Genomic DNA, 18,230 nt, shown 5'->3' with positions numbered 1-18,230 from the left:
AACACCACCACAAAGTGAAAGCTACCAGTGGGAAGTGTATACGACAGCAAGATGGTTGCCACCATGGCAAGCGAGAGAGAGCACTCTAAGCCGCCTGAGAACACGGAGCAAGAAAGAACTGCTCAGCCACGCCACAGCTGCCCTCACTCCACGCACACCCGCCTGGCAGCCCGAGGAGGAAAAGCAACACGAAGGCCGACCCTAAGCCTAGCCTCAGAGCCTGGCACAGGGTCTTGCCTCCAGGAAGGAGCTCCTACAGCTGCTGAGGGAAGCCTGGGCCCGGCTCGCCACACCCTCCACCGCCTCCCTCTCTACCTCTTTGCCAGGCTGCACCTGGCCTCTGGCCTCACCTGCCCCACCCGGTTACACCCATGATTCCAACAGTGACCGGCAAACACAGCACTATCAGCAATAACAAAACAAAAGGAAGAAATTCAAGTCCGGCCAGGTTCCAGCTGCACTCAGCTGAGCTGCTGCAGCGCTGCCTGGTACCTGCAGGCTTCTGCTTCCCAAACTCCAGCTGAAGAGCCAGCTTGTACCTGACCTCTCACTGCTCCATAAGGGTACTGTGTCCTTTCTGTGTCTGTGCCCAGTGCCCTGCCTGAATGGCAGAACAGGTCCAAGAGTAGCTGCAGCCTTCCTATGCATTGTATTATCTTCTCTCAGTCCATTTGACGTCGTACCTTGTTTCATTCCCCCAACAATTCAATCTTACGGGGTAAGACTAGCCTAGGTTTTTAAAAGAAGAACTTGAAACTCAGAATGGTGCTGTCTCTGGTTAGGGTTACACGGAAGTAGAGGGGTTACCTACCTGATTAGATTAAGGCCTTTCTTGGAGGGTCTGGTTTATATGCCATGAATACACCTGATTTCCTAAGCAGCTAAGACTGGGAAAGGCTCAGCCAGATCCTACTTTTGGTTGGTGCCTATTGGGATGGATCTATCACAGGCTGGGATGTGGCAGGGATTATTTTCTTGTCTCCCCCCCCCATATACCTCTCTAGGTCTAAGTTACTCAGAATTACCCAGATTCACTTTGCAATCCCATCTCTCTCCAAGGTCATACACGCAGACCAGGTGAAAGCCAGGACAGGGTGCTGGACAGCCATGGGGACCCAGAAACCAGCAGACATGCTAGTCCAAGCACTCATGCAGATACCAGCAGTAACGAGGAGAGACAGGAGCTGTTTCTGGACAGAATCGCAGACAGCACTGGCTGAAGGCTCCTGGGAAAATCAGGAATAAGTACATCACGGGAACATCAAAATGTCAATTGTTCTGGAACAACTTTGTTCCAATTCTCCAGGGAATGCTGCCTGCAACTCCTTCAGATTTTTCTAAGAGAGAAAATCAGCCTTCAGCCACCCCTGGACTGAGGCCACCATCTACTGGTTTCAGAACCACGTCCTGCAGCCCATCAGACAGATACATCTCAAGGTGTGTCTGAAACAGCCTGGTGTATTGGCACCCTGACCCGGGTCAGAATCCACAGATAAAAGTGTGACTCCAGGCTCCTGCCTTGGGGCTTCGGGAACAGTGAGCAGGGACCCACCCTGCTCACATCAACTGGCCATTCGGGTTCATCAAGATGAAATTATTTTCATTTGCAGCCACACCCAGTGCTCCACCTGAAGAAGAGGCATCCAGGCTGGTTTGACCCTTGGACAAAGGCTTCCTGCCCAGAGCCACGCAGCGCTCATGTCTACAGACCGGCCAAGAACAGAACTTCCAGGGAAAGCCAGGTGGTCCTGATTGAAGCCACAGTTGAATGGAGAGGCCTCCAGCCTCAAAGCATCCTCCTTCTCTACCTACTGAAGACCAGTCTACAACCAAGCTATGCATTAGTTTCCAGCTCATGCACCCAGGGATGAAGTCCAAACCAGGTGAAATGTGAGGTTCCAAAAGGCTTAAGAACACACCGAGAAAACAGGTTGATAACTGTTCCCTTTTCCTTTTTTAACCTCTCCTTGCATTCAGACTCTAAGGAAATCAGCCCCATTAAATTAAAGGCTGTTTTCTCAGACAAGCCTGGTGTTCATTAACATAAAATGAGAGGTTTAAGTAAGTGGTGAAGTAATTAGGCAGGGAAGAGCTAGATGCTTTGTTATAATCAGGATCCAGGCCCGCCTGGCTCCCTTCTTCCTCTCCCATCCATCAGCCAAGAAAACCCCAAACCAGGCCACTCACAGGCTCACGATATCATTTTTAAAAATCTGAGGTAAATGTTGAGATGTTGAATTTGTCAAATGCATAGGACAGAAGTTGGCGTTTATGAATTTGGGTGAATTAGACTCTCTTCAATTAACATTTTCATGCCACACTGATCTAGAGATGTAGCTGGACTGTTTATCTTTCTTTTCCCACCAGGAACTGTTTCTTGTGATTATTTCATTAACAACTATGGGTCTAAAATCAATTGGAGTGCTGGTGGGGGGTGGGAGGGTGGGACGGGATTTTGGACCAGGGGAATATATATTGGAAAAACAAAACTCAAAGTGAACGGTAGTAGGACTGTCCTGGGTACTTTCTGAAAAGTCTTCACACCCCATCAGAAGTGGGCAGATCTCCCAGGCCTAGGCCTGACCTTCAGCCGTTGTCTTCTGAAAGGACTCTGGCATTTTCCTGACATGCTGGTGCCCTTGCTGGTTGAAAATGTGAATCTCATTTCTGTGAAGGCTTCAAACCTTATTGAGGTCTGATTTTGCTCATTACCCCGCCCACCACTTGGGCCTTGCTTAATGTATCCCTGCCAGCTTGGGGGGAGTTGTTACACACAGGCAGCTAATTCTCTTATTCTGGTCTTGCTGTTTATGTGCTAAGTGTCTCATATCCAGAAGATTTCTGTTTTAGGGGAGTCACAGGAACATACTCCAGTACCTTTCAGTGATAAGAGAAATAGACCATCAGAGGTGTGTCTGGATTGGGAGGTAGTGACCTAGAGGTCAAGGGGTTATATAGATGCATGCATGATATTTCTCATATTAGATTCCCCTTTGCCCACAGTTGCAGAAGCACCTAAGCTTTCTGTCCCCAAGCCATTTTCTTTACCGCCACCTTAAGAGATGACATCTTCCAAGGTTAGGCCTATAATTGAGTGATAACATATTTCTAGTACCAGTAAGGTCCTGTGTTCAGTCCCAGCCCTGGGGACTGGGAGAAGAGCTTTGGGACCTTCCAACCTGCTCAGATACTTGGCTTGTGTCCTATTGACCAGTTTTCAGAATGTCACTGCTGTCCCATTGAGCTTGTGGGTATATGCTTTCAAAAGGTGTCTTAGGATTTCTATTGCTGTGAGGAGGCACCGTGACCATGGCAACAAAAGGAAGTATGTGATTGGGGACTGACTTCCAGTTTCAGAGGTTAGACCATTATCGTCATGCAGGAAGCATGGATGATAGCGGGCATGCAGATACGGTGCGTGCAAGAGCAGTAACTGGGACCTTCACATCCTGATCCACAAGCATCAGGCTGAAAGCCACTTGCTGGGCCTGGCATGGGCTTTTGAGACCTCAAAGCCTAGTGACATAATTCCTCCAAAAAGTCCACACCTCCTAATCCTTCCCAAACAGTCATCACTGGAGACCAAACATGCAAATATATGAGTCTATGAGGATCATTCTCTCTAAAACCATCACAAAGGCGTGTGAGACTGAACACCTGTAATTCAGCAAAGGCAGAGGCAAGAGGATCAAGGCAAACAAGATCCCACCTCAAAGAAGGAGGGGCCAACACCCGTGCACAGTTGAGGAGGAAATGGGGAGGATTTTGAGGGATATGGTCAAAGCACATTTTATTTGTGTATGAAATTCTTTTAAAAATCACTTTTTATAACAAACATTACAGAATATAATTATTGAATTGTTTTAAGTTATAAAAGAGCTGTGGTTCAAGTGGACAGTTCGGGGTCATAGTGCACAGACATAGACACAATAGAAAGACTAAGCTAAAAGGCAAGAGAGTAGGAGACATGAATGCCGTCACAGAGAAGGCGGGTGTCCTTGGTAATGTGTTCATGGACGTCCTTTTGGATATAGCAACTTTGAAGGAAGTAAAGGGAGCATTCTAGAAAGAAGAGTGCAGAACGTAGAGTAGGGCTTGGGTGGGGATCAGCGTCAATGTGTTTCAGAAAGAGCAAGGAATCAGTGAAGGTCAGGATGGTAGGAAATGAGGCCACGAAGGGAGAGCACTGGACTTTCTGGTCATACTGGGGGATTTAGGAAAGCTCTGGAAGGTTCTGAGCAGAGGATGATGGGATTGAGTGACCTTTCCGCACCATCTTGAGGAGAGACCGTTGGGACTAGAGCGATGACAGGAGCTGGAAATCGGGCGGGTGTGCACCTGCTCAGCAGTCCATGCAGAAGAGCGAAGCCGGAAGCAGGACGGCAGAGGTGATGAGGGGGGAGTAGACTGACCCCGAGTCTCCTCAGCAGCCCTGGTGGTGAGATGGAGGTAGAGCTTGGAGGGGACGAAAGTCTGACTCTGTGGTCACTGATCTGAGCACATGGGAGGTAGGGGGTCTGTCCTTTCCTGAAGTAGGGCAACCAGGGGAGAAACAGGTTTATTATGGGCAAGGTCAAGAGTTTGGTGTGGAGTGGACAAGGTTTGAGACTCGCACCAGGCATCCGTACGGAGATGTCAAGGCAGATGGGATAAAATTCCAGGGATAGAGACAAGATGAACACTTCTGGAGAAGCCGCAGGTGCATGGCTACAAAACCAAGAAGCTGGGAGGCAGACTTAGTCCCAGGGGCCTGGAAAGCATCGAGACAAGCCACGGCTGTCCTTGAGGTTGGAAGCTTACTGTTACTTGTACCTGGTGTTTTGGGTCTTCTCCTGGGACCTGTCACTCATTTATCCTTTTCCAACCCTCCCCTTTTGGGTGTCTAGCCTGTGTCTGTGCCACTACAGCATTTTAGAAACATGTGACTTATCTAGGCCTCCTCCGTACTCCATTTAGATATTTAGACTTTTGAGATGACTCTAAGATGGTTTAGGACTCGAGGCTATTGAAGGACTGGATGTATGTAGAAGGAGAGGAGAGCATGAGCTTGGGGGAGGGGCAGAAACAGAATACTATGGGGTGAATATTTGTTCCTCCAATTCATTTTTAGAAATATCTCCCCCAGTGTGATCAGCTGAGGCAACAGGCTTTGGGCTGTGATTAGGCCAGAGGAGTGGAGCCCCACAAAAAGGATTAGTGCCCTTATTATCTTTTTCTTTTTCCATTTCTTTTGGTGTATGTGTTGTGTGCATGTATGTATGGGGACACACATGTGTGAGTATGTGTTCATATGCAAGTGCCTGTGTGTGCAGGCTCAAGGTTGATGTTGGAAATGATCTTCAGTTACTCCTCTACCTCATTCCCAGAGACAGGTTCCCTCTGTGAAACCCAGACGTTGCAGAAATGACTAGTCCCTCTCACCAGCTTGTTCTGGTGACCCCCTGTCTCTATCGTCTAAAGCTAGAATTACAAGTGGGCCCCACAGCTCCCTAGAATTTACACAGCTCTGGGGACTAGAACTCTGGATCTCATACAGCAAGAAGTTTAACCACTGAACCATCCCCCTCTGCTTCCAACGAGTGTCCTTAATAAAGAAACCCTAGAGAGTTTGTCCTACCCACCGCAGGAGCATGGCCATGATGATGGCTGCGGAGCCACCAGACACAGGATCTGAGGAAGTCCTTGATCTTGGACTTCCTCAAAAACTCTGAGGAGTGAAGCTACTGCACCTGCGCTGCTCAAGCTAAGACACTGTTACCACTGCCTGGCTGGCCTGAGAAGCCTCCTTGTAGTGAACATTTTAGCGAGCAATGTCCTTACTCGGTGTTAGCCAGAGAGCAGAAACCTCTACCTATCATCCCTGAAAACAAACGGAAGTAATGAAAGGAAATCCTCAGAGAACTGTGACATAATGTGTCTGCTGGTCCTGCACCACCCCCCATGCCTGTGGCATCAGAACCAACTTGAACAAGTTTCAAAGATGGCATTAGGGGGTGGGGGTGGTTTTAACCTCATTTCTGGCAGGATAGGGAATGCCAACAATCACTTTGCATTTTCTTGCCTAAATCTAAGCTGGTTCTATAGGAGACTAGCAACTTGGCAAGGCATTTCTAGAAACTGCCCACTTCTGTTAAGTACAGACACCGTTCAAAGAGTCATACCACACAGATCATGTTTGCTGTAAGAAAAGGAGACATTCTGAGCTGAGCATGAGGACATCTACCTGTAATCCCACAGCTGAAGGGTTGAAACAAGAGGATCTCGAGTTTGAGTCTAGTGTGGGTTACACAGTGAGACCCTGTGGAACAGAAAACCAGAAGTGAAGACAGGAGGAGGAGGAGGAAGGGAGGCTGGGGATAAAGAAAGATGCCTGGATTCATGAGGAGTGCAAAGCATCCTCTACTGGATCCAAACTGCATAGTGCTGGGCCTGTAAGCCACCCAGACCTTGCACAAACAAGGGAACTGTTATATCAAGTCCTGAAAGGCCAGGAAAAGCCTCTTTAAGGAGCAAAGGAAGCTGCCAGAGTCCCTTCCTCACACCAGAGGAAGGCAGGCAGGGCCTCCAACCCTGGCGGCTCACAGAGGTCTGTGGATCCCTTATTTTTCTCACTATCAAACCCACACAACAGCCATTGGACCTCCACCACCCAAATAAACACAGGGCTCAATTATGTGTCTAATAGTTAACACGGGGTGTAAATGCCATGGGTCACATGGGTTAATTCAGAAAGAAAACAAATGCAATCATGCCATTAATCATTGACTAGCGATCTTCACTCCCACGATAGGCCGAACACTGGCACTTTCTTCAGAAGAACAGTAATAAAAGAGGGTGGCCCCGTGGGGCTCCTGGCAGCTCTCTAATCAGAGGAGATTGCAGGGGCCATAGATTTCACACTGGCAATTAAGCTTCGGGGCTAAATCAGCGCTCAGACCTGGCATATTTCCCTAAACTCTATATTCAATAATTCCATAGATTGGAGAACACCACACAAAGGCTGCTGCGAAGCAAGGGCACAGAAGCTCACACTCCCTTGGCAGGCCGAGGCAGGGCACCTTGGCTGCTTTGCTGAGTCTGATTTCAATTCCCCACATCTGCCCGGAGGACTCTGTTCTCTAGAGGAAGGTTGGCAGCAGGAAGGTCGTGCTGTGATTGATTTATTAACTCCAATACCTTATTTACAACTTTACAGACATTGTAGCAGGGAATAAAACTGGTTCCGTAGAAGCAAACCAAGCCTCCTATAGCCTGATGCTTCGTTGACCTTGTAAACCTCAACCCTAAAGCCCTTCGCTTTTGGAGCTTACATGAGGAAACAGGTTGAATGTGGAAATGGCCGAGAAACGGTGTTTTTGCTTTAAAAACAACAAAACAAATAAACGTAACTAAAATAAAATTGCCTTCGTCTTCAGAGGTCAAAGCACACGGGAAGGACTTCTTTTAAAAAGGGAAGTCAAGGGCTGGAGAGATGGCTCAGCCATTGTAGGCTAGCCTCACAATCAAAAGGGGGAAGGAGGGCACTGGGGATGTAGCTTGGTTTACAGTGTTTTCCTACTATCCATGAAGCCCTGGGTGCAATTCCCTGAACCTCATAAACTTCATGAAAGGCGATGTAATCCCAGCCTTTGCTTGGTAGAGGCAGGAGGATCTGAAGTTCAAAGGCAGCCTCTGCTATCTGACAAATTTGAGGCCAACCCACACCACAAAAGTACCTGCCTTTATAAAGGTGGGGAGACCACCTCAAGGTGTGGCATAGTCCCTGGCACTGAATGGAGGTTGAATAAATATTTGAGGACTTTCCTAGGATCCAAGACATTTTGGCTGTTCACTTAGAGTAGAGTAAAATCTTTCTGCCCACCAGCAAACATTCCAACGCAAGCATTGCTCACAAGTACACACACAGACTCTGCTACAGGGGGAAGTCGGGAGCAGACTCCAGAAAGTCGCTCTACACGCATGCACCCACTTACTTCAAATGTTTGCAAAGACCGTTCCATGTGCCAGACAATGAACTCAAATCCTCCAAACAAACCACAATACTTGTTAATATTCCCACATTCGGGTGAAGAAATAATCACAGAGAAGTGAAATGACTTCTGTTAAGTTGTCACATAGCAGAAATGAAGCTAGAACCTAGGTGTTTTGACTGCCATTCAGTCCCATGCTTTCCCAGACTTCTGTAGTCTGTCTCTCCAAATGTAGTGTCTTATCAGTTTACCAAACTGAGATGGCTTTTCAGATTCATCCAGTAGAATTCACTTCCCCTCTTAAAATATTTGTTGACTTCACTGAAGGAAAAAAACAATAAAAATTCTCAAGCCTCTTTAGTAACTGAACATCCCAATGGAAGGAGGAAATCTCAGTGATGCTGGGTTTGGGCGGTAATGGGTGTTTGTTTGCTTGTTTGTTTTCTGAGACAGGATTTCTCTGTGTAACAGTCCTGGCTGTTGTGGAATTCACTTTGTAGACCAGGCTAGCCTTGAACTCACAGAAATTCTCCTGCCTCTGCCTCTTGAGTGCTGGGATTAAAAGTAGTGGACATTTTTAAGAGCAATTTTCAGTCATATTGAGTCATCTACCACAATTTTCCACGTCTGCCCTTTGTCTCCCCACTAGCAACATCTGGTGTCAGAGTGAGACCTTTACCACAATTAATAAGCCTACAATGACACAGTATCATCCAAAGTCCAGAGTTCACATTAGGGTTCACTTTGGTGGTATTCAATTGTGGGTGTGGACAAAAATCACTGTCACACATCTGGGAGTTGGCACCATTGATCATAGGGCACCACAAACAGCTCTTCTTAATCGAGGCAAGCTAAAATAGCCTTCTGGATATACACAGGAACACAGCATCCCTGGGCAGACAGTGCACCATCTTCAGAGGTCACAGTTTCTTGTCCCTTTCCTTCCAAACTCCTTATGTCTGCCATCAAGAACACCAGCAAATAAAGTCAGAGAGACAGCTCAGGGGTTAAAATGTTCGCTGTGCAGGCATGAGTTCAGGTTCTAAGGACCTATGCGTTCTATTTCCATTTTGTTGTTGTGATTAAACACTCTGACCAAAAGCAACTTGAGGAAGAATGGGTTTATTTCACTCACAATTCCAGGTCACAATCCATTATTGAGGGAAGTCAGGGAAGGAACTGAGGCAACCCCCATGGAGAAACACTGCTTTCTGGTAACAGGTTTCCTGTTCCCTGATAATTGGTTTCTCCACCAACAAAGTAAACCAGATCAATCTGAATTGAAAAAGTATAACAACAGGTTTAATTGAGCAAAGCAACTCCCAGACGGATTCTCCAGTCCCAGAGATCAAGGCTGGAGAAGCTGTGCCCACAAATGAAAGCAGGGAGACTTGGTAGGTTGTAGGCTAGGGGTGATGATGTGTCTACCACAAGCTGGGCTTATCCACAAGTATGGTCAAAAGCTGATGCTTTAGTCTGAGACATGGGTGACAGGCAACTTCAGGGGAGAAAGCTGCTATAGCTGCCAAGAATACAGAACTGGGCTTTTTGGTACCTTTCCTTTGTTCTAAGATTCTCTGAGTGGGCAGGGTTTGGAGAGACAGGAATGGGGCTTTCTGGATCATGCAGGAGTGTGCTGGAGGTTCCAACTGGAAGAGCTGGCTCTCTTTCTGGCTCACTCACTGGTTCATTCTTAGCTAGCTTTACTATATAGCCCAAGAAGACCTACCCAGAGATGGCAATGCCTACATTATGCTGGGCCCTCTACACCAACTAAGACAATAAAAATCCCTCACTGATATTCCCAGCCTGTAAAGAGAAGCCTTTTCCTTGAGAGAAGCCTATCTGCCAGCCTGATTCCAGAGCCGCATCAGTCCCAAATAAACACACAGGAGGCTATATTAATTATGGAGCTGTTGACCTTGCTTGTTTCTAACTGGCTATCTCTGACTTAAGTATTTATCCCATAATTGTTAATCTAAGTATTTCTCTTACTAGAGAACTTTCCGGGCTTCTTATCCCTATGGCAGTTACATCTTGACTCCCTGTGTTTCTCCTACCTAGAGTCCTCCTATCTTGCTTCCCTATTGGCCAACAGTGCTTTATTTACATATACACAGGACTTTGATCAACCTCATAAACATACTCACCTGAGATTCTTTTTTCAGGTGATTCTAGACTGTGTCAAATAGGTAGTTAATGCTCATAGGACATTCTACCCCTTGTCAATTTATACAGGAGTACATCATCTTAAAGCCTAACCTTTTATTTTCTGTTACCATGATCTCATATTAATATTAAAGTATAAAATACAGTCCAACTTTTGGAAGTTCTACAGTCTTTACATTCTTTCAGATAGTTAAAAGTACAAGCTATCTTTAAAAATTCAAAGTCTCTTATAAGATCACAAGTAAATTACTCACTTTTCACTCCAAAAAGGAAGAACCAGAGCATATAAACAATCATGTCAAAGCAAAAGTAAAATCTAGCAGTATAAATCTAAATCCTACCCAGAGCAGTCATTTTTTGGCCTCCAAAGGGCTTGGGCAGGCCCACTTCTCCAATTCTGCTCTCCGTAGCACACATAGCTTGTCTTGTATGCTCCAACTCTGCTCTCCATAGTACACACAGCATGTTTTGTATGCCCAAGTTTGCTATATTCAATGTTTCCCATTGTCCTTGATGGATCTCCCAAGGTCCTGGCATTTGCAACATTCTGAAGTCTGCACTGCAACAGAATGACCTTTCAACAATGGCAGCCGGGGCATTGGAGAGCTGTCCTCCTCCCCTCAACTGGTCCCAGTTCCTTCACTCTCCCCAGCAGGTCATAGATGGGGTAGATGTTAGGGTATGCGTTCTGAAAGCTCTCGATGTGGGTCTGGGTGGTAGCTGAGTTGGTCAGTCTAGGCCTCCCCCAAGATCCACTCCCTCAGACGAGCATCAGCGCCAGCTCTCCTGCACCCATGCCATTGGGGCCAGTTGAGGGGAGAGGAACAGCTCTCCAGTGCCCAGGCTGCCAGGACCAGCTCTCCCATGACCCTCAGTGATAACATGAACCATGGAAATCAATATACACCCTGGCTATAGTAGGACCATGGATCCTGGTATGGCACTTGGCCACTGCTCAAGCCCAGATGTCACTATGGCCCTCCGTGGCACCATAGGCTACTCAGATTAGTATAGCCCTGGCAGCAGTATAACCCTTGAACATCAGCATGGCCTCAGGTGGTGGCCCAGACCCCAGGCTTCCACACAGCCTTTGGTGGTAACATGGGCCACAGACATCATTGCTGTGGTAGTGCCATGGACACAGACATGGCTCTCAGCCACAGTACAGGCCCAGACATCATGTGGCCTCAGGTGGCAGCTTAGGCCACCCATGTCAGCCTGTTCTCACACCTTCACTTCTGCCTCTCTCCACAGCATGCAAACCATGCTTCTCCTCCTCTCTCATTTTTCCACACGTACTCACTTGTTCATGACTGGGCAGCATGGCTCATGCCAGGCCTGAGACGTTGAGTTTTGTTTAAAAGTCTTCAGACTTGAAAACTGTGAGAGCGAACATCTCAAAAAAGAAACTGGAAAACAAAGTAAGCTAGGTGTTCAACAGAAAGAAGCTCATGGAAATGCTAATATGAGAGGAGGAATTAATCAGCGAGGTGAGCAGGGCTAGCTTGCTCAGGATCGCTGACGAGAAGCAAGGTGCATGATCAAAAATATCTCTCTGCTATTCAGAGTGTACTCAGGATCCCATCCTGGAGCTGAGCTCCAGTACTCACACTGTTAGCCACTGCCTATACTTTGAGTAACATTTTCAATAGCATAGAACGATCAATTCAGCAAAAGTGGATATGCAGATATACCTAACACTGTATTCTTCAGAATCTCAGTGTTTCCCTTGAAATTGCCAAAACCAGTTTTTTCTGTACTTATGAAAGAAAAGGTATGGCAGGAAATGAAGAAATAGGAAAAAGAAGAATAATGGAAAGGATTGACTTCATTGGAGACTATTGCTAATTTTAGATCTACTATCTTCAAATCAATCAAATATTTGTGTAAACACAGACAAACAGCTCTGTGAGAATTTAATATGACACACCAACAGTTGTATTCTATGTGAACAGGATGTATTACCCAATGCATGATTCTGACAACCAATGGTCTCTTTGGGAAAAAACAATATCCCTCCACCCTAAACTGTTACTTAGCCTTATTCCACTTTTAAATGAATGAACAAATGAATGAATGAATAAAAATTCTCTTACAAGTTAAAATAGGAGGATGCAAATGATCCTAAGGTTGATAAATACCTTTAAAGCCAATATTGGAAACCCTAAGTTTAATGATAAAGGATGAAAAACAAAAATGAACCTTGCATGGGTAAGTAATGCTGCTCCTATAAACCATAGATTATTAAACAAAAATCCCATACCAATTATATCCTTGTGAATTGTTGATCAAGGAAGTCCCTTATGTCAGCAAAACGATGTAAGCTATCATGATTGCTCTAACTGGCCCATCAGAACTAGATTGAAAGACCCTACTGCTGAAGACACCACACCTCATTGACAGGACATGGAGAAATTAAAATGGAAGTGAACTGGAAGCTTTCTTTCTTCTGACTAGCTTTCACATTGCTAGAGGGCACTCTGTAGGATGCTGGAGGACAAAAGTCTTCAATGGTTTTACCCAGCACTAGACTCTGCATGCTACAAACACCAACCTGCCAGGCAAGATACACAATAGCGGCATGACTGTTATGGGCAACCACTTTCAAATCAGACCTGAGGATTGCTCCACAGGAAGGAATTCATGCTGGTATTGTAAATCTAGTCAAAACTTAGTCAAAAGTCTATGGCGGGAGAGGCTATAGATTCTCAGAGGGAGCTTATTACTGTTGTTTTACTAAAAAGACATGTTGCCAAACTGCCCTTTAATATTTAAGCTTATTAATGCTGCTCTTTGACTTGGTCAGAGGAGTTTCACTTCACAGTGAAACTGAAAACACAAAAAGGCTCAAAGGATTGAGAATGATTTATTGTTGCATGCTCAGTGTTACATTATCTGCAGTACCCTCTCCAAGGCTCAGGAAGCCTTAATAAAAGTGTGAAAAAGTGTAAGAGCGGGAAGATAGGGAAGAATGCTGTGTCTGGACATGAAGCGACTGTTGCACCAATAAGTAGTGGCTACCTGCACAAGACTGGGCCTATCGGCATGTCATCATGGGTGGGGGATGAGCTCATGAGGCCCCAACCCTTCTCTGAGGAGTTTGTGGTTATGGTTGGAGCTTATGGTTAGTTGTGTATAGTTGCTAGAAGAGAAGTCATATTCTTCAGTGGTGCACCGGTAAGTTGTTACTCCTCAAGAGAATAACCCCAACTCATGAGAGCAGCATTAGATAAATGCAATGTGTTCCCAAAAGAAAGAAAGACATGAAAGTAGGAGGAGATTGGAAGAAGAAGAGTTTGGTGTGAATGAAAGTGGGTATAAGAGAGAATGGGGGTGGGGCTAGAGAAATGACTCAAGAGTTAAGAACATTTTCTGATGTCACAGAAGACCTGAGTGTTGTTCACACATAATTAAAAGTAAAAAGGAAATCTTAAAGAGACAATAGTGGAAGAATATGATCAAAGTACATTGTGGGTGTGTGTTGTGTGTGTATATGAAAATTTTAAGGAATAAAATATTAAATTTAAGAGTAAATTAGATTCATAATAAGATTTATAGTATAAATGATAAACTGAATATTAATGCCTATAATATAATGAGAATATCATTGAACTTGCCAAAGAGAGAGAGAAAAAAGCCCCCAAATATAAGGAAGAGAATAAATAGATAGTTCAGCTGAGAGTCCATCCCAACAGCAAAATCATTTCATTAGGACCAGGAAATGCAAATTTGTACCACAGTGAGATTATCACCTGATTCCTGTTACAAGCCAAAAAACATTAAAATTGAAAATATCAAGTGACCAGAGATGCCACAGAAGAGGGTACTTTCCGTACACTGATGGTAGCAGCACAAGTCACTCTGGCCTTTGTGAAGAGCAGCCTGGCAATACTATTAAAACTCAATAAGTATCATCTCCTCTTCTGGCTTCTAGTGCACTCTGGGGAATTCACCCTATAAATATTAACAACCACACTGGAAAAGCAGTGTTTGCAAGGATATTTGCTGCAACCTTGTTTGAAAAGTAAATGTGAAACAATGACCATCGATGGGGGAATGGCCAAATAAATTGTGTTTATCCATACAAAAAAGATGTTTATAGCCATTGGGAAAATTAAGGAGAGCTTTAACGACTGGCTTTGAGGGGTCTTCATGAAGCATTGTTGAAGGAGACTTGTAAGTGTGTATAAAAGGAACCTATTTTTGTAGGGTTAATAATGTTGCGTCTTCATTTGTATAGGTACACAGTCATGGACGAAAATGTGTCAGAATATATCCTAGCCTATAAACATGACAGAGACCCACAACCAACAACAAGAAGAGAGGAAGAGAAAAGGTAACAAAACAACAAAGACTATGGAATATACTAATGCCTACAAAAAAATCATATGTGAGCATCTTTTTATGAAGTAACTAATTTTTAAGTCGGAGAGAAATGAAAGGTTGCTCACTGGACATTTTGACTCATTGAGGAAAAATTGTCCCCCTAAAACTAGGTAGGATGTGACCTGCATGTATGTGGCGTGCGTGGGTGCATGCGTGCATGCGTGCATGCATGTATGCGTGTGTGTGTGTGTGTGTGTGTGTGTGTGTGTGTGTGTGTGTGTGTTTGGTGACATCAGAGCATCTCTGCTCTGGGTACACGTAGTAAGTTTTGTTTTATTCCCACCTTTCCCTGTTTCCTCTCCCAGAAATCCTCTCTTCAGAGTGAGCAGACATGTAACCCTGGAAGGTCGTAAGGAAGGAACCACCAACACCAACAGAGAGTTCTCAAGGTTTAGAAGCACATTCTAGCATCTACAAAGCCACCTTAAGAAGATAACACAAGATACTGGCATGAGATGTGAGCCCAAAGGCCTGGAAGCAAAATGCAGGTGACACATAGAAAGGAAAGGAGAAAGAGAAAACCAGAGTGACTGCTGTCTCCTGCAATACAGTGGAACAAGGTGACCAGAACAGCTCTCCTACCGTCAATGAGACCTTTTAAAAATCATCTCTGTAAATATGCCACCGAACAGCAGAGAAAGGAAGGCCTCTCTTCGGGCCAAATATAGAAGAAAAGTGCGAGCTTAGATGGCTAAGCCACTTTGTTCTTGGAGCTTGAGACACACCTTGGCATCACTGAATGTCTGTTTTGACAAGAACTTTAAAGCGAGCTTTCAACCAACATCGGAAGAATGAGAATTGCCCTGCCCAGGTCTAAGACCCAGAGACCAGCATTGTCAGCATGAGGAGAAACTATAAATAAACTAACTCCAAAGAAGAGGAAATAATATCAGGGCAGAAATTAATAAATGCAAATATGCACATACAACAGACAGGATGCATAAGTTCCAAGTTATTCTCTTTTTTTTAAGAAGTGAATGAACTGTCTTTATTGTTTTTGAAATTAACATTTTTTTAAAATTAGAAACAATCTTGTTTTACATGTCAGTCCCAGTTCCCTCTCCCTCCCCTCCTCCCCTGCCCCCCACTAACACCCTGTCCCATCCCCTTTCTGCTTCCCAGGGAGGGTGAGGCTTTCCATGGGGGAATCTTCAAAGTCTGTCACATCATTTAGAGCAGGCCTAGACCCTCCCCCGTGTGTCTAGTCTGAGAGAGTTTCCCTCTATGTGGAATGGGCTCCCAAAGTACATTCATATACTAGGGATAAATACTGATCTACTACCAGAGGCCCCATAGACTTCCCACGCCTCCTAACTGACACCCACATTCAGGGGGTCTGGGTGGGTCCTATGCTGGTTTCCCAGCTATCAGTCTGGGTTCCATGAGCTCTGTCTCCAAGTTATTCTTGAAGTGATATAAAGCTAACAGAACTCTGACAATCCCAATCAAAAGAGATGAGAACAATAATGTTTTAAAAATTACACCATGACAGGTGGTAGTGGTGCACACCTTTAATATCAGCACTTGGGAGGCAGAGGGAGGTGGATCTCTGTGAGTTTTAGGCCAGCCTGGCCTACAGAGTGAGTTCTGGGACAGCCAGGGCTGTTACATAGAGAAACCCTGTCTTTAAAAACCAAAAAGACAGGAGGAGGGGCGGGAGAAGAAACTGGGATTGACCTATAAAACAAGATTGTTTTTAATTTAAATAACAGGGAAAAAAACTGTAAAAAAAAAAAAAAAGAAAGAAAGAAAAGAAAGAAAACCAAAACAAAAACCTCAGCATTATGTGTGAATATAACTGCAAGTATGTGAATATTAAAAAAAATAGGGTGTGGGGTTTTAGGTTCCTGATTCCCCTCCTTACTTTGTAGAGAATCTTACTCTCCATGCACTTGCTGTTTCCTCGCCCTAGGAAAAGCCTTTCACCACTGGCAAAACAACAAACATAGGGTGTTATACATAGATATATCTCTACCAAACTGAAAGCAGAAACAAAGACTCTTAGAAAATCTAAAACACTAAAATGTTGTGTTAAGAGAAGCTTTTTCCTTGAGAGAAGCCTTCCCGCCAGCCTGGTTCTAGAGCCGCATCAGTCCCAAATAAACACACAGGAGGCTATATTAATTATGAAGCTGTTGGCCTTGCTTGTTTCTTACTGGCTAGCTCTGACTTAAGTATTTATCCCATAATTGTTAATCTAAGTATGTCTCTTACCGGAGAACAGTTCTGGGCTTTCTACCCCATGGCGTTACATCTTGACTCCCTTGTGTTTCTCCTTCCCAGAGTCCTCCTGGACTCCTAGTCCCACCTATCTAGATTCCCTATTGGCCAGACAGTGCTTTATTGACAAATGCACAGGACTTCCCCAACAATGTTGTCCAAAAGAAAAAGGAAACAATTGCAGTCTTATGAAAGATTCTAAAGATTAAATCCATAATTTAAAATCTTCAAATGAAGTAAATAATATTATTTCAATTTTAGACAAATCCTCTACACCCTAGAAAAATATGCAACTCTTCCCATTTTGCAAAACTGTAATATACACTAGAAACCAAGGCCACCTTGAAAATCACAAGGCAGCTACTACCCCAATACCATGTCTGCCTGCTGCCATGCTCTTCACCATGATGTCATGCATTCTAACCCTCTGGAACCATAAGCCCAAATAAACTCTTTCTTTTATAAATCACCTTGGTCAAGGTGCTTTGTCGCAATAGAAAAGTTACTAATACACATGTGATGCAAATTCAAGTGTTGCTGGGTCCAAAGCATCTGCACAAAGCACGACATTCTTGGAGAGACACACAGAGAAGGCCCTCAGGCTCTTCCTAATGTTGTAGGAAAGCAAAAGGGCAATGTTCTGGCTAGACTTATGTCAAGCTGACACACAAACTAGAGTTATTTGAAAAGAGGGAACCTCAAATGAGAAAATGGCTCCATACGATATGACTGTGAGGTATTTTCTCAGTTAGTGATAGATGGGGGAGGAGCCAGCCCATTGTGAGTGGTTCTACCTCTCGCCTGGTAGTCCTGGGTTCTATAAGAAAGCATGAGCAAGCCATGAGGAGCAAGTCAGTTAGCAGCACTCCTCCATGTCCTCTGCATCAGTTCCTGTCTCTAGGTTTCTATCCTGTTTGAGCTTTTGTCCTGAGTTCCTTCAATGATGACCAGTGAGTGATATGGACTTGTAAGCCAAATTAACCCTCTCCTCCCCAGCTTGCTTTTTGGTTAAGGTGTTTCATCACAGTGATGAAACACACACTGAGACAAACAACATTGCAGGCATACAAAAAGCTGTTAGATAGATACTGTTGCCATCTCATGCATTGTTATGGAGGCACAGTGAGCACAGCACAGTGTGCCTCATTTCAGGGAGCACAGAGCTCCTGTTCCTCACTTCCAGCCCTCCACATACTGCCTTGCAGACATCCGAGAGCTTCGGAAAGGCTCCTCCCACTGACTGCTTGGGGAACCAGACCCTTGTCTTGGCCACACACTACTTTCTGCTGTTCAGTTCCACCAGCGATTTCTAGAAACAGTGAAAAGAATCACCTTTGTACAAAATAAAACCCCTTTTCCAGTCTTGTGGGCCTAAGGGACTTCCAGGAACCCTCTGGGAGGAAAATAAGGAGAAGCTTTTCGAGTTCGTGATTGCATATGAGACGACAAACACAAAAGCTTTGCTTGTCAAATTTCAAGGCAGGC

General features: G+C 44.8%; 1 long non-coding RNA gene across 1 annotated transcript; it reads left to right on the top strand.

Annotated features, from left to right (window-relative positions):
- Positions 1-362: 362 nt before the first annotated feature.
- On the top strand, positions 363-2,021 carry LOC121140684. The gene is made up of 2 exons (XR_005877612.1): positions 363-563; positions 1,060-2,021. It is a non-coding gene; the product is annotated as an uncharacterized LOC121140684 (long non-coding RNA).
- Positions 2,022-18,230: the final 16,209 nt, after the last annotated feature.

The sequence above is a fragment of the Mesocricetus auratus genome, unplaced genomic scaffold (assembly GCF_017639785.1).
Source record: "Mesocricetus auratus isolate SY011 unplaced genomic scaffold, BCM_Maur_2.0 Super-Scaffold_100006, whole genome shotgun sequence".
Taxonomy (NCBI): domain Eukaryota; kingdom Metazoa; phylum Chordata; class Mammalia; order Rodentia; family Cricetidae; genus Mesocricetus; species Mesocricetus auratus.
The sequence above is the reverse complement of the archived record's forward strand: the minus strand, read 5'-3'. Positions and strand labels throughout refer to the sequence as shown.